Source organism: Ambystoma mexicanum, chromosome 6p, assembly GCF_040938575.1.
Source record: "Ambystoma mexicanum isolate Mex_15411 chromosome 6p, UKY_AmexF1_1, whole genome shotgun sequence".
Taxonomy (NCBI): domain Eukaryota; kingdom Metazoa; phylum Chordata; class Amphibia; order Caudata; family Ambystomatidae; genus Ambystoma; species Ambystoma mexicanum.
The window spans coordinates 748,897,613-748,912,282 of record NC_090935.1 but is presented as its reverse complement, the minus strand read 5'-3'; positions in this window follow the sequence as shown (position 1 = coordinate 748,912,282).

Here is a 14,670-nt window from a genome sequence, read left to right as displayed (position 1 = left end):
TTGGTTGCTGGGTTTTTCTGAGAAACTAAATATTAACATGGGCCTAGGTTTGAGAGATTTTACAATTAAGTGGTTTTGTTTGTGGTGAATGCATTGGTTCCAGGTTTTTCCAAAATTGTCAAGTCTGAGAAGCACAAGGTCCTCAGATGTCATACTAATTAATCGTGGAGGCAATGAGTTGGGGAATGTACACGGGGTGTCCACAAGACATGGAAAAACTAATGGGACTATTTCCTCACACCATCTTCATATTTTCCTATCTCAATCAGAGGCTGAAATGGAGATGGACAACCAGATTTAATGGTGAAATTGAGACATCCTGGATAAATGTTAATAAAGCAGTTTCAGCATTCATGACAGACCACAACCAATTATGGATTGCGAACAACAACATACAGTTCTTCATGGCTAATTTCTATAGACATGATGGAGTACACCTAACCGATGAAGGAAATGCAGTGCTCCTTCATAACATAAAAACAGTACTCCTAATATGCTAAAGTTCTACACTAACAGGGTAATTCATAGAATTTCGCAGAAAAGTGTCGCAAGCGGCTGGCGCAGAGTGTCCGCGTGCGATTGTCTGCGCCAGGCACGTGCGCTAAAACCGATTTCCACGCACAGCATATTCATGGATTTTAGGCTCCCAAACCAGCCGTGGCGCAAAGAATCGCAGCGACCCTGCAGCAGTGCCAGTAACGCCCCGAAGAACGCCCTCGCGCAAGGAAAAGCCATCAAAATCGCAAAATCATCGCAAAGGGCTGCGCTAACCCTGGACCAGTTCACCGGGCTGGCAAACAGCAAACGCCAAGCGGGGAACGTGTATTTCAGGGGTGCGCGGGAAGTTCCACACGCGATTGGCCCAGTGCGAGCAAGGTATGTGTATTTCAGGGGTGCGCGGGAAGTTCCACACGCAATTTCAGCAGGGTACGTGTATTTCAGGGGTTCGCGTGAAGTTTCTCACGCGATCGGGCCTGGGGGAGCGTGCTATGTGTATTTCAGGGGTTCGCGTGAACTTTCTCACGCGATCGGGCCTGGGGGAGCGGGCTACGTGTATTTCAGGGGTTCGCGTGAAGTTTCTCACGCGATTGGCCCCGTGCAAGCAGGGTACATGCATTCCAGGGGTGCGCGGGAAGTTCCACACGCGATTTCAGCAGGGTACGTGTATTCCAGGGGTGCGCGGGAAGTTCCACACGCGATTTCAGCAGGGTATGTGTATCCCAGGGTTGCGCGGGAAGTTCCACACGCGATTCCAGCAGGGTAAGTGTATTTCAGGGGTGCGCGGGAAGTTCCACACGCGATTGGCCCCGTGCAAGCAGGGTACGTGTATTTCAGGGGTGCGCGGGAAGTTCCACACGCAATTGGCCCAGTGCGAGCAGGGTACGTGTATTCTGCGGGAAGTTCCACACGCGATTTCAGCAGGGTAGGGGTTCTGGGGAGTACTACACGTGAATTGGCCGTGTGGGTCCTCCCAGGTGTACGCTCCACAACCTCCAGGGCCCCTGCAGGCAGCCCACACCACGGGGGACTACCCTGCACCCCTGCTCATGTCCCGCAGGCAGCCCATCCACCATGGGCATGCCCCCCAGCCAACCCACATGTCACCTTGCACTACTGATCAACAATGCATGTCTCCCACCACCCCCACCCCCCAGCAGTGCAGGGGCACCCTCCACCAGGCCCCCACTCATGTCTCCCACCACCCCCACCCCCCAGCCACCAGGGGCACCCTCCACCAGGCCCCCACTCATGTCTCCCACCACCCCCACCCCCAGCAGTGCATGGGCCCCCTCCACCAGGCCCCCACTCATGTCTCCCACCACCCCCACCCCCCAGCCACCAGGGGCACCCTCCACCAGGCCCCCACTCATGTCTCCCACCACCCCCACCACCCAGCCACCAGGGGCACCCTCCACCAGGCCCCCACTCATGTCTCCCACCACCCCCACCACCCAGCCACCAGGGACACCCTCCACCAGGCCCCCACTCATGTCTCCCACCACCCCCACCCCCCAGCCACCAGGGGCACCCTCCACCAGGCCCCCACTCATGTCTCCCACCACCCCCACCCCCCAGCAGTGCATGGGCACCCTCCACCAGGCCCCCACTCATGTCTCCCACCACCCCCACCCCCCAGCCACCAGGGGCACCCTCCACCAGGCCCCCACTCATGTCTCCCACCACCCCACCACCCAGCCACCAGGGGCACCCTCCACCAGGCCCCCACTCATGTCTCCCACCACCCCCACCACCCAGCCACCAGGGGCACCCTCCACCAGGCCCCCACTCATGTCTCCCACCACCCCCACCCCCAACCACCAGGGGCACCCTCCACCAGGCCCCCACTCATGTCTCCCACCACCCCCACCCCCAAGCCACCAGGGGCACCCTCCACCAGGCCCCCACCCATGTCTCCCACCACCCCCACCCCCCAGCAGTGCATGGGCACCCTCCACCAGGCCCCCACTCATGTCTCCCATCACCCCCACCCCCCAGCCACCAGGGGCACCCTCCACCAGGCCCCCACTCATGTCTCCCACCACCCCCACCACCCAGCCACGAGGGGCACCCTCCACCAGGCCCCCACTCATGTCTCCCACCACCCCCACCATCCAGCCACCAGGGGCACCCTCCACCAGGCCCCCACTCATGTCTCCCACAAACCCCACCACCCAGCCACCAGGGGCACCCTCCACCAGGCCCCCACCCATGTCCCCCTGCACCCCCACCCCCCACCAGTGCATGGGCACCCTCCACCAGGCCCCCATTCATGTCTCCCACCACCCCCACCCCCCAGCTGTGCAGGGACACCCTCCACCAGGCCCCCACTCATGTCACCCACCACCCCCACCCCCCCAGTCACCAGGGGCTCCCTCCACCAGGCCCCCACTCATGTCCCCCTGCACCCCCACCCCCCAGCAGTGCATGGGCACCCTCCACCAGGCCCCCACTCATGTCTCCCACCACCCCCACCCCCCAGCAGTGCAGGGGCACCCTCCACCAGGCCCCCACTCATGTCTCCCACCACCCCCACCCCCCCAGTCACCAGGGGCAGCCTCCACCAGGCCCCCACCCATGTCCAACTCATGTCTCCCACCACCCCCACCCCCCAGCACTGTGGGGCACCTGCCAGCAGGCCCCCACCCATGTCCAACTCATGTTCCCCACCACCCCCGCCCCCCAGCACTGTGGGGCACCTGCCAGCAGGCCCCCACCCATGTCCAACTCATGTCTCCCACCACCCCCACCCCCCAGCACTGTGGGGCACCTGCCAGCAGGCCCCCACCCATGTCCAACTCATGTCTCCCACCACCCCCACCCCCCAGCACTGTGGGGCACCTGCCAGCAGGCCCCCACCCATGTCCAACTCATGTTCCCCACCACCCCCACCCCCCAGCACTGTGGGGCACCTGCCAGCAGGCCCCCAACCATGTCCCCCTGCCCCCAGGTCCTGACGATACACAATCATGGCAGTAATGGGCAGCATACCCAGCACAAACACCCAGCCAAGGATTGCATGCACCCACATAGCAAATGCAATTACATGATACAACCCCAATGGCAAGTATGTAAATGAACACATGTCCGTCACACACACATACACAATGGGTGCAAGTGAATGTCAAAACCCATATCATGACATGCATGAAACCAATGAGAAAATACCACAAAAGAAAGTTATAAAAACATGTATTCTCGAAGAAAATGAAGTAAACTAATCAAACATACAACAATGGGGATAACAAAATAAATTGTCCTTGTCCGATAAGTAATGTAAAAATCCAAAAAACAAAGGAATCCAAAAACTAATGTTGTCCAAAGCAAAATCATGGTGAAAAAAAAATAAGGAAAAACCATTGCCTCATGGTGAACACAAATATAAATCAAAAAAATGTATATTAAAAAATCCAACTATACACAAGAATATTCCAGGGTCCATGAGCCCAACACTATAAATGAAACCTACTACTACCTAATAAAAAAACTATATACAGAAAAGTGGCCATTGTCCGAGCGGTCCAAAAAAATCTCAAAAAATAAAGGAAACCTAACACTAACTAACTAAAGAACTATATACAATGGCAGCGGGCAAGTCCTGCGGCTCACTCTGTGATGTTGCCGGCCAGGGCATCATCGAACTCCATGTCGATGTCCTGGAGGCGGGACTCTGTCCTTGCCCCGAGGTCTCGAAGGGATAACCCAATGTTCACCTCAAACTCCCTGCGAGCTTCCTCGAGGCACTCAGCCCGCCTCAACGCCCGACGCATGGAGAACTCCGCCCTGACCATGGTGAGCCGCTCCTCTTCTGCCCGCTGCCGCTCCGCACCTATCCACTGGACCAACTGCTCCCACACGGAAGACACTACCATCCCAGGGTTCTCCTGCCCTCCGGCCGATGCCTGCCCCTCTGATCTTGATGGCCACGTCGAGCCTGCTGCTGCCTCCGACGCCACTGCCTCTGCCAGCACGACGGCATCCAGGATGATGGAAACCACCGACGCCGTCGTGCACGTGCCCTGCCCGATGATGCCGTCACATCCTCCATCTGCTGGGGTCCAGTTGCTGTGTTGTCCACCCCTGCTGGACCTCTGACTCCCGACTGTGGCAGGGATGGGATCCCCACCGAGCTGGCTGCATTGGTCAGGGCAGGTCCACAGGGGGCCCTGGTGGCATCTGGGCCGGAAGACGGCAAGGAGAACGACTGGCGTATAGTCTCCACAGAGGAGGAGAGGGCCGCCAGATTGGCCGACACATGCAGGAAACCCCCGAACATGGCCGATCCCAATTGGGCCACGTCGGCACGGTGATCTTCGTGATGACGTGCGTGCTCCTCCTGGGAAGCACGCACGGCATCACGAATCACAGCCGTGCGCATCGCGACCCCAATCAGGACCTTCTCCACACGGCCAGGGGTCCCCTCGTCCGCAGGTGGAGGGGAGTCAGATGACATGGACATCCCCTCTACCTGCGGACGGGCCTGGGACGGGGCATCCCTGCTGGTGCAAGGTGGTGCACCCACAGGTTCAGGGACAGCGACATGCAAAGGCCCCTCCACGGTGACCTTTGCTGCCTCCTGCCCCTGCCCCTGGACTGCACCACTTCCACCAGCAGGGATGCCCCCACCAGGCCCCATGTGCGCCTCAGTGGCGGCCTCCTCCTCCTCTGTGGAAACCACCAACCTGGATGGCTCCTCGCCGTCTACCACCGTAGCAAGCCCCTGTGGGGGCTCACCCACCCCTTCCGCTGCAGCCGTGGGGGCATCCCCGCCGCCTTGCTCCACAGCGCCATCTCCGCCCTCTCCTTCACTAGCCGCTGCGTAGAGGGAGACATAGAACACAAGCATCAGGGTACTGTACAATGGTCCCCTAGACAGGAAGCAATAGCAGATGAGTGCCACTGTCAAAGTACACTTCCATCATGTCACACCACAACACATGTGTCAGTCCAGGCAAAACACACACAGTGACAGTCATGGTGCGTGCCATGGACATTTCAATGCATGTCCAATGGACTCTCGAATCATACAATGTAATGGGACTCACATGCATCATGGGTCATGCCTATCACATGCACACACTTCACCTCAGTCACATCCATCTGGCCCCGTACACCCCAATCACAGTGCATACAAGGATGACTAGGCTGCATCAGTGAATCTGTACATTGTCACAGACATGTGTCATGCATCCATGGCACTCACAAGTCACAGACACGCAGGTCAGGCACACAGACATGGATACCACATATGTATCTGGCATCAGCACCCATCCCTCGCCCCCACCCATGTCCAGGAACAGAGACTGCCATGCTCTCATGTGTGCAATCTGCACAGGGCTCCCCATGTCACATTCAAACACATGCAACAACCGTGCGGTTCACACATTACAGGTCGCACATGCATTCCCATGATGTCCCTGCACACATACATGCGTACATGGCCTATGTCACACATGCAGGCAAGTATCAGACAACCAGCACACTGCAACATGCCCTGTCTCACACAGCAATGCTTGGCCACTTACCGCTCAACTCCAGACAGGTCTCCCTCTCAAGGACCTGGGCGTGGAGCGCTGGGTGTGCGCGTTCCAGGACCCTCAACTGGATGGAACTCATGCAGCCCCGGCCCCCCTCCACGAGGCGCCGGAACCTTCATGAGGGTCCTGGACCTCAAGTCTTCCCAGCGCTTCTTGACCTTCTGCATGGTGCGGGTTGCCACCCCCTCCGCGTTGATGGCAACCACACAGTCGGCCCAGATCCTCTCCCGTCCTTCCTTGTTGGCGCGGGACGATCCATCATTCTGCCCCAGGACTTGCTCCACCAGGACACCAACTTCGGTGGCAGTGAAGCTGGTGCCCCTCTGGCCGGGGGTTGCCACTGGTGCCAGATGTTGATGTGCCCGACATGGCAACCCCAGAGGCAGGAGTGGGTGGGCAACTGGGTCCTGGGGCTGGGCTGTGGAGCGATGTTATCCGAGTCGGGAGTCTTCTGTTCCAGCAGGGGTGGACACAGCAACTGGACACCTGCAGATGGCTGATGTGCAGGCACCAAATGGCAGGGCACGGTGGCAGCAGGCAGGCAGGCAGGCAGCAGCAGATGGCACGTGGGAGGCTGCTCGGGGCACTGGGGGGCAGAAATTCGGCCTTCTGGGCAGGAGCGTGGTCTTCCGTGTGTTTTCGCGTGGCCAGCTTGATACTGAGTGATTTGGCATGTGAAAATCCTGCACATCAGCGTGAAAATCGAGGAAAGGCCCTTAGCGCATAAGCGCGTCAGCACGCGTACGTGATTTCATTGGACCAAAGGCCCTTACAGCGTAAGCGCGTCTGTGACGTTTTGTGCACGGGCGTTGCCCTGACAGGGCTTGGTGATCCCGCGTGCCTTTATGTTCTGTATGTGCTTTTCGTGCGGTGCGTGTGTTTTCCATCCGTTGGGGTTCACACACTATTACTTCACAGCGGGTGTTGGCTACGTGTTCTTCTACACGCAAGGCAGACGGTGAGTGGTACCCCGCCAGGCCCGATCGCGTGAGAAAGTTCACGCGAACCCCTGTAATACACGTAGCCCGCTCCCCCAGGCCCGATCGCGTGAGAAACTTCACGCGAACCCCTGAAATACACGTAGCCCGCTCCCCCAGGCCCGATCGCGTGAGAAAGTTCACGCGAACCCCTGTAATACACGTAGCCCGCTCCCCCAGGCCCGATCGCGTGAGAAAGTTCACGCGAACCCCTGAAATACACGTAGCCCGCTCCCCCAGGCCCGATCGCGTGAGAAAGTTCACGCGAACCCCTGTAATACACGTAGCCCGCTCCCCCAGGCCCGATCGCGTGAGAAAGTTCACGCGAACCCCTGTAATACACGTAGCCCGCTCCCCCAGGCCCGATCGCGTGAGAAAGTTCACGCGAACCCCTGTAATACACGTAGCCCGCTCCCCCAGGCCCGATCGCGTGAGAAAGTTCACGCGAACCCCTGTAATACACGTAGCCCGCTCCCCCAGGCCCGATCGCGTGAGAAAGTTCACGCGAACCCCTGTAATACACGTAGCCCGCTCCCCCAGGCCCGATCGCGTGAGAAAGTTCACGCGAACCCCTGTAATACACGTAGCCCGCTCCCCCAGGCCCGATCGCGTGAACTTCAGGCCCGATCGCGTGAGAAACTTCACGCGAACCCCTGAAATACACGTAGCCCGCTCCCCCAGGCCCGATCGCGTGAGAAAGTTCACGCGAACCCCTGTAATACACGTAGCCCGCTCCCCCAGGCCCGATCGCGTGAGAAACTTCACGCGAACCCCTGAAATACACGTAGCCCGCTCCCCCAGGCCCGATCGCGTGAGAAAGTTCACGCGAACCCCTGTAATATACGTAGCCCGCTCCCCCAGGCCCGATCGCGTGAGAAAGTTCACGCGAACCCCTGTAATACACGTAGCCCGCTCCCCCAGGCCCGATCGCGTGAGAAAGTTCACGCGAACCCCTGTAATACACGTAGCCCGCTCCCCCAGGCCCGATCGCGTGAGAAAGTTCACGCGAACCCCTGTAATACACGTAGCCCGCTCCCCCAGGCCCGATCGCGTGAGAAAGTTCACGCGAACCCCTGTAATACACGTAGCCCGCTCCCCCAGGCCCGATCGCGTGAGAAAGTTCACGCGAACCCCTGTAATACACGTAGCACGCTCCCCCCGAGACTTCCCGCGCACCCCGGTATACACGCAGATGTATTTTTTGTCAGCGGGTGTCCGTGTTTGTGGGTACCCCTTTGCACGTCATTTGTCCTGGAGGGCCACAGTATAGGACATTCATCATGGCAGTATATAGGTGCTATTTGTTGGCGCACATTTTGGCGCACATTTCTTACAGCCGCAGAGCCGCTACAGCCTGCTTTCTTGTGGCGGTCGTGTTTGTGCCTGTGCGCTGGTTTGAGCGTGCGCTTTTTTCCCCTATTCTATTCCATGAATACGTGTTGTAGGCGAGCGTGTGGGCGTTCCGCGCACTTGTGCCCTGTACTTCCCCCATGACGCCCACGTTTTGGCAAGTTGTTCCCCATTCCGAGTGTTACGCCCGTGTTCCGCCTACTTTTGTTGCGTGCGCCGCGCTATGTGCGAATTTCGCTGTGGCCTGTGCGATTTTCGCTGTGACCTGGCTCACGCTGTTAGATGGCCTGTGCGCCAACGTGCGCCGCACACTTTTTTATCGCACATCCGCTGGTTTTCTCGCGCACGGACTTCCATGAATCGATGTGCGCTGCTTTTCATGCGATTTTCGCACTTGCACTGTGATTTTCGCTATTCCACTGCGATTCGCACGTTTTTGCCCACTTGCGCCGCGCTAATTATTCCATGAATCGGCCTGTAAGTGTACCCCAAAACAGTCCTTTTAAGGACTAATTATCATATACAAATACACAAATACAATAAATAATAAAAAAACTTATCTCTGTGATAAAAGAAAATATCATATGTTAGTGTAGGTAGTTCATAATGAGTTATTGCATTGCATAGTAGACATTTCTGTATTTTGTCGACCCTAATATTTAGTACTTTAGAAGTACTATAGTTCAAATCATTGTACTGTGCAATTTGCTCAGTTCCTGTGTTTGTTTATAAAATCATTGGGTCTGTGGGAAAAAAATCCATGCTGGATTAAAAAAGAAATGTTCTATGTTGTGGTACAATATATTTCTTTAATTGTTTTTAGTAGGAGGAATTGGATAGGTGCATGGTTTTTGATTGGGATGTGGTGGTATTATTGTTGTAATTAGATAGCAGTTGGGGTATTCTATTTGTTTATTTCTTTTTCCATTTTAGTGGTACTCATCGATCTGTTGGCTTGTTGCACATTTTTGGGGCAGTTAGATACCTGTTGGCGTATTGCAACTGTATATTTCTTATTTGATTTTAGTGGTATTCATTTATCAGTTTGCTTGTTGCAGAATCTTGGGGCAGTTAGATACCTGTTGGCGTATTCTAACTGTTTATTTTGTGTTTCATTTTAGTGGTTTTCATTTAGCTGTTTGTTTGTTGCAGAATCTTGGGGCAGTTAGATACCTGTTGGCGTATTCTAACTGATCATAGTTTTGAAGTTGAAGTTTTGTTTATGTTCATACACAGATTAGTTATTACATTTTGGTTTTAAGAATGTTAAGTAAGAGTTTACAAGATTTGCTGGTAATCTCTGTTTTAGAGTAATGAAAATAAAATTACATTCAAACCATCCACAACTTTTTTATATATGAAGTGAAGTGAACTGCAATGGTTGTGGCTTCATTGTGGTAGATTATATCTATTGTTGTGAGGGTTTTCTTACCATATGATACTTGACCATGTGTGAATCCAGTCAGCTTGCAGGTGTTTTTGGTACCATGTGCATTGTAACGTAAAAGCATTACTATTATGTATTTACTATGTGTCTGTATTTGTAAGGTGGAACAATTATCGGAATTGCAGGTAGTACATAATCTGCATTGGTTTACATTTTGAACAAGTTGCTGAAATGCAATTGATTCACAGTTAGCTATTGATACATACACACAGGGTTCATTAGGAACTTCTTTTTGTGTGACATGGCTGCAAAGAGTGCATGTATGTTTCTACATGTATGAAATCTGGATGATTTCATTTATAAGTATGCTTTTGTTTTCTAGTACTTGTAGTAAGTACATTAGAAATTCTTGTGGATTTTCCTGTGTGTTTATAGTCAATTCCTGCATTATTCCATAAACACTGTAAGTGTTGCCAGGATTGTTAGTTGCATTTCTGTGAAGGACTAACATTTTCAAACACAATTGGTCTGTCCCGGGTATGTAAATGTTGTCAATAATTGGTGGCATTTGGAATATAATATTGATTGCTACATTTGTGTGGCAATTTACAGAAGTTGTATTTGAAAATTTGAATGGACCTGACAGTTCAGTGTCCAAGTAATTTGTTCGGAGTGTGCATTGTTTCTTTGAGAGGTAGTTGAGTTAGTTTGAGCAGTAGATTTTTCTTTGGTTGTGGTCCTTGATGAAGTAGTAGATTCTTGTACAATCTTTGGTCGAATTGCTGTGAGATCCTACATAGTTTGAGTCTGAAGTAGTTTTCTTTTACAACGTTTTCCTTTTTGTGGAACAGGATAGGTTTTAAGATGGGGGTGTAGAGTGAACGCAGTCTATTGTATTCTAGAATGCAAGGAATATCAGCATTTACTTTACTTGCATCAAAGTTGATTAGAAATAGTCTGTCATATATACGTAAGTGTGATAGTGCTACGTAGCTGATGCCTTCTTTAAAGACTGTGCTTGTGATTTGTGAATGTGAGAGTGTATGCTAGAGTTAGAGAAAATTGTTCACTGCGTACATAGATATCTTTGAAAAGAAGGAAGCAGGGCTATTGAGCATCCTATCCTTTTAACTTCTGAGAATATTGACAAACTGAATGTTGTTGTCATGTGGGTATGTGTGAAAGCCAACAACTGTACCAAGTGCTCCATTAACTAGTCCTTGGTCCACGTCAAGGTTACGTTTAAGCATTAATCTACAGTTTAAAGATAATTTTCATATTTTCTCCAAACTAGCTGTATTAGAGATAGAGGTTTCCCAGGAGTTTAGCCTTGTTTTGGCTTGTTGACACATGGGTAGTGCCATACCATGTACATCCAGTTTGTCTGTGGAGCAAATTTGAACTATTGGTTGCATTTCTTTTTTTAACATTGTTTCATTAAATTTTGAATAGCTTGCAAGAGTTGGCATCAAGGACATACATTTGATAATTTTGTGTGCTAATTGTTCCATGACATCAGTAGCACATGAGTTATGGTCATATAGTGCATGGATGTGCTTGGTTTTTAATATAGATTCAACTCTAATACTTTTTGAAATGTCGGAGTATGTGAGGTCTGCACATTGATGCATATTTTCAGTTAATTCTCTGTATTGGAATTGTTGCTAAAGGTTGACATTTCCTATGCTGTCAAGAGTTTTACAGCATAGATTGTGCCCTAAGGTTTTAAAAATAGGTTCACCTTTAACTGGTGTTAATTGAAGAAGATCTCCGAAAACGATTATGTGTTTTCCTACAAAGAGTTCTTCATAGTCTGTTTTCAGTACCTCTTGTAATCTGAGGTGAATGAAGGCTAATATTAGATTGGAAACCGTGCTTACCACATCTATTAGCAGTATTTTCATTTCTTTGAAAACTCTGCATAGTTCCATTGCAGCTTCTAGAGAAAGTTTGTAATAGTCTTATTTATTTTGGTGTTCTACTGGAAAGAGGAGTAATCAGTGTAAAGTGACACCGCCTATGTTGTAGGCAGCTAAACCTGTGGGGTCAGTTACAACAGATGACAGTTTGTTGTTTGTCAATTGTTGGAGGAACTTGCTGATGATTTTGATTAAGAATGTTTGCCTGAACCAGCTTGACCACTTATGTATAGCAGTATAGGTTAGTAGTCTTTGCAGGTAGAGTTTTTATTTTCATGTTGCACACCATGTTTAATTTGTTTTGTTACTTCTTGGAAAATGCTACGCTGCTCGTTTTCAGTTGTCATTTCAATACAGCGAAGTCTTCTGTAGCTTGTTCATACTGACACATGGTGTTTTCTACTTCTGTCATGGCTAATTCTGCCTCATTTGCTATTAGTGGCTGTCAAAGTGGTTCTTGGCTTCCTGTTACAGAAGGTTAACCACTGTCGGGATTGTCCACTTCTAGTTGGGCCTGGAGTTCCTCTTTGTGTTGCTCCTCATTGTGGAACATTGTCTGTTATAGTGCTTTCATTTTCTTTGAAAGCATCTTCATAGGACTCATATGTATACAGTAACTCTTCTTCTTCTCTCCATGGTTTAACAAGTTGTAGCAGGGACATGTAATACAGTTCTTTATGTTGAGGAGGAGTTTTTAATGACAATTTGATATGATTAATTAAGTTGTGTTTGGTAAGTTTCATTAAGCTGCGTTCACAATTTTCCACTCTGAATCTACCTTTCTTTCCATCTGGTTTAATATTATTTTTGTATTTGAAGTGTTTGGCTACGTGGTTTAGACACATGGTTTCCAAAGTGGTACTTCTGCTTGGGTAGTATGTGTCTAGTAAATTGTTTTTCAAAATGTCTTAGATTCAGCTGGACCAAGACTTAGCCATACTATATTTTCAGATTGTCCATATAAGGCAATACTGGTTAAACGGTCTGCAGCTGCACGTTCTCTATGTGAGAGCATTTTTATGCCTAAGCTGTAAAATTTCTGTGATAGTGTTTTGTCAGATGATATGTCATCCCAGAGGTCTTGAAGCTCTGTTTTTTCTGGTTTGGTTAAGTAGGCTGTGACATATCGTGCAACTGCAGTGGAATTTTCTGCAATGTACTGTATATCTATATTTGCATTCCATAGGAGGGCAACGATTGCATTGTAATCATTGATGTATTTTGATTCTTCTGTTCTTTTTATGTAATATGTGTTCTTAGGTGATGTACCTTTGACACTATGTCTAACTGAAGACATGATGTTCTTTACTTGACTTGTTGTTTAAACTGGTCATGGGAAACCAAAGCAGCATTTGGTGTAGTATTTCCTTTTGTTTTTATATTTGCAACGACAATACTTCCCACATTTGTGTCTTTGAAATTGTAAAATGTGTGCATGAATGTCACTATGTTTTGTTTGTGAAGGGATTTCACAAGTGATATATTTTTGGATGAACTGTAAAAAAGCATGTGGATGTGTGGTGCTCCTCTGGCTTTGTATTCTTTTCTCCAAAAGAAGTGTTGCACTTCTCTGAGGGGAGGAAAAGTTGTATTACAATTGAAGTGTAGCGTAGCAATGCAAGTGATGATGGAAATATCTTGATTCATTTACAGGATCTAGAGAGCAGAGTTCTCCTGGTGTTTTTTATATCCATGTTGTTTTGTTTTTGTTTGCTATGCGTAGAAATTCATGTAAATCTTCCCATGCAAATTCTGCACAACTTAATTTCACAAACCAAGTGGTTGGGCCAAGGTTTCCTATACAGCTTACATCTCAGTGACATCAGAACCAGTATTATTTTGACCAAGCATTTTTGCTAAAAGATTTGTAATTCTTGACTGTAAAACCTCATCTTTTTCTTGCACTTTTTCTAGCAGTTGTGTAGCTGACATATTTTGAAAAAGGCTACTTGATTTCAATGCATGTGCAACTCCATAGCATAGAGTTGCTAGTTCACTTTCAAAGAGAAGGTGGAATGTATATTGCACGTTTTGTCTGAATCTGGGGCCTTCAGAATACATTCGTAAAGAGCGGTATTCTGATTCTGTTATTTTTGTGGGTCTATCATTGTACCTTCCTCCTTTTCCAGTAGGAAAGAGTAAAGGAAAGGCAGGTGCTTCTATACTTTTTCCCATATGCTGATTGGAGATCCTTTGACTTGTCGCATTTGGAACGTTTCCATTGCATCATCTATGGTGTCTTTAGAGTGTAATGGGTGAATTGTATAATGGTCTAAAATATTGGATTCTGTAGCAGGATCTAGAAGTTGAAATTGGCCAGTTTCTGATGAGTCTTGGATTATTTCAGTGGTTTCCCTCAGGTTTTCTTCAATATCAATTTCTTTGTAGTATGCATTGTTGTCTTTTAGATATTGCAGGGCTTGTCTAACTTTATGTAAATCCACGAGTTGTTGCCAAATTTATTTGTCTTTTGTAGGTACGCCATTTACTAAGATAATTAAAGATTGATCTATTGGGCGTTGCACTCCCAGAGTGTGTACATTTTCTTTGCGATCTAATGGCAAAAAAGCTACTTTGCCACACATGCCTTTCACTAATTCACAGGGAGGTAATTTTGCTGTTTTTGGTTGAAGGTGTATTATTGCTTGAAATTAGTGCACTGTTTGAATTATGATGCTTTCATATAAGTCAAGTTGTTGCAGTGGTAGTGGGAATAATTCCAAGTTATTTGTGATAGCACGTGAAGGTCTTTGGTTGTTGTCAAGTTTTGCAGTGCAGTAACTGCAAAGTATTAAGGGGTCAGTACATTTGTATTTGCTTTTTGCTATAAGATAGAGAGATAATTGGAACCACTTGGAATCTTCATTGTCTTCTATATTGTATGGTATGTCTACAGTTTTTGTGCTATTTTTATAAAAAGTCCTGCGGCAACACACACACATGGTTTGGTACTGCAGCAGATGTACTTTTAAACTTTTGTATTTCTTTTTTGTATGTGTGTA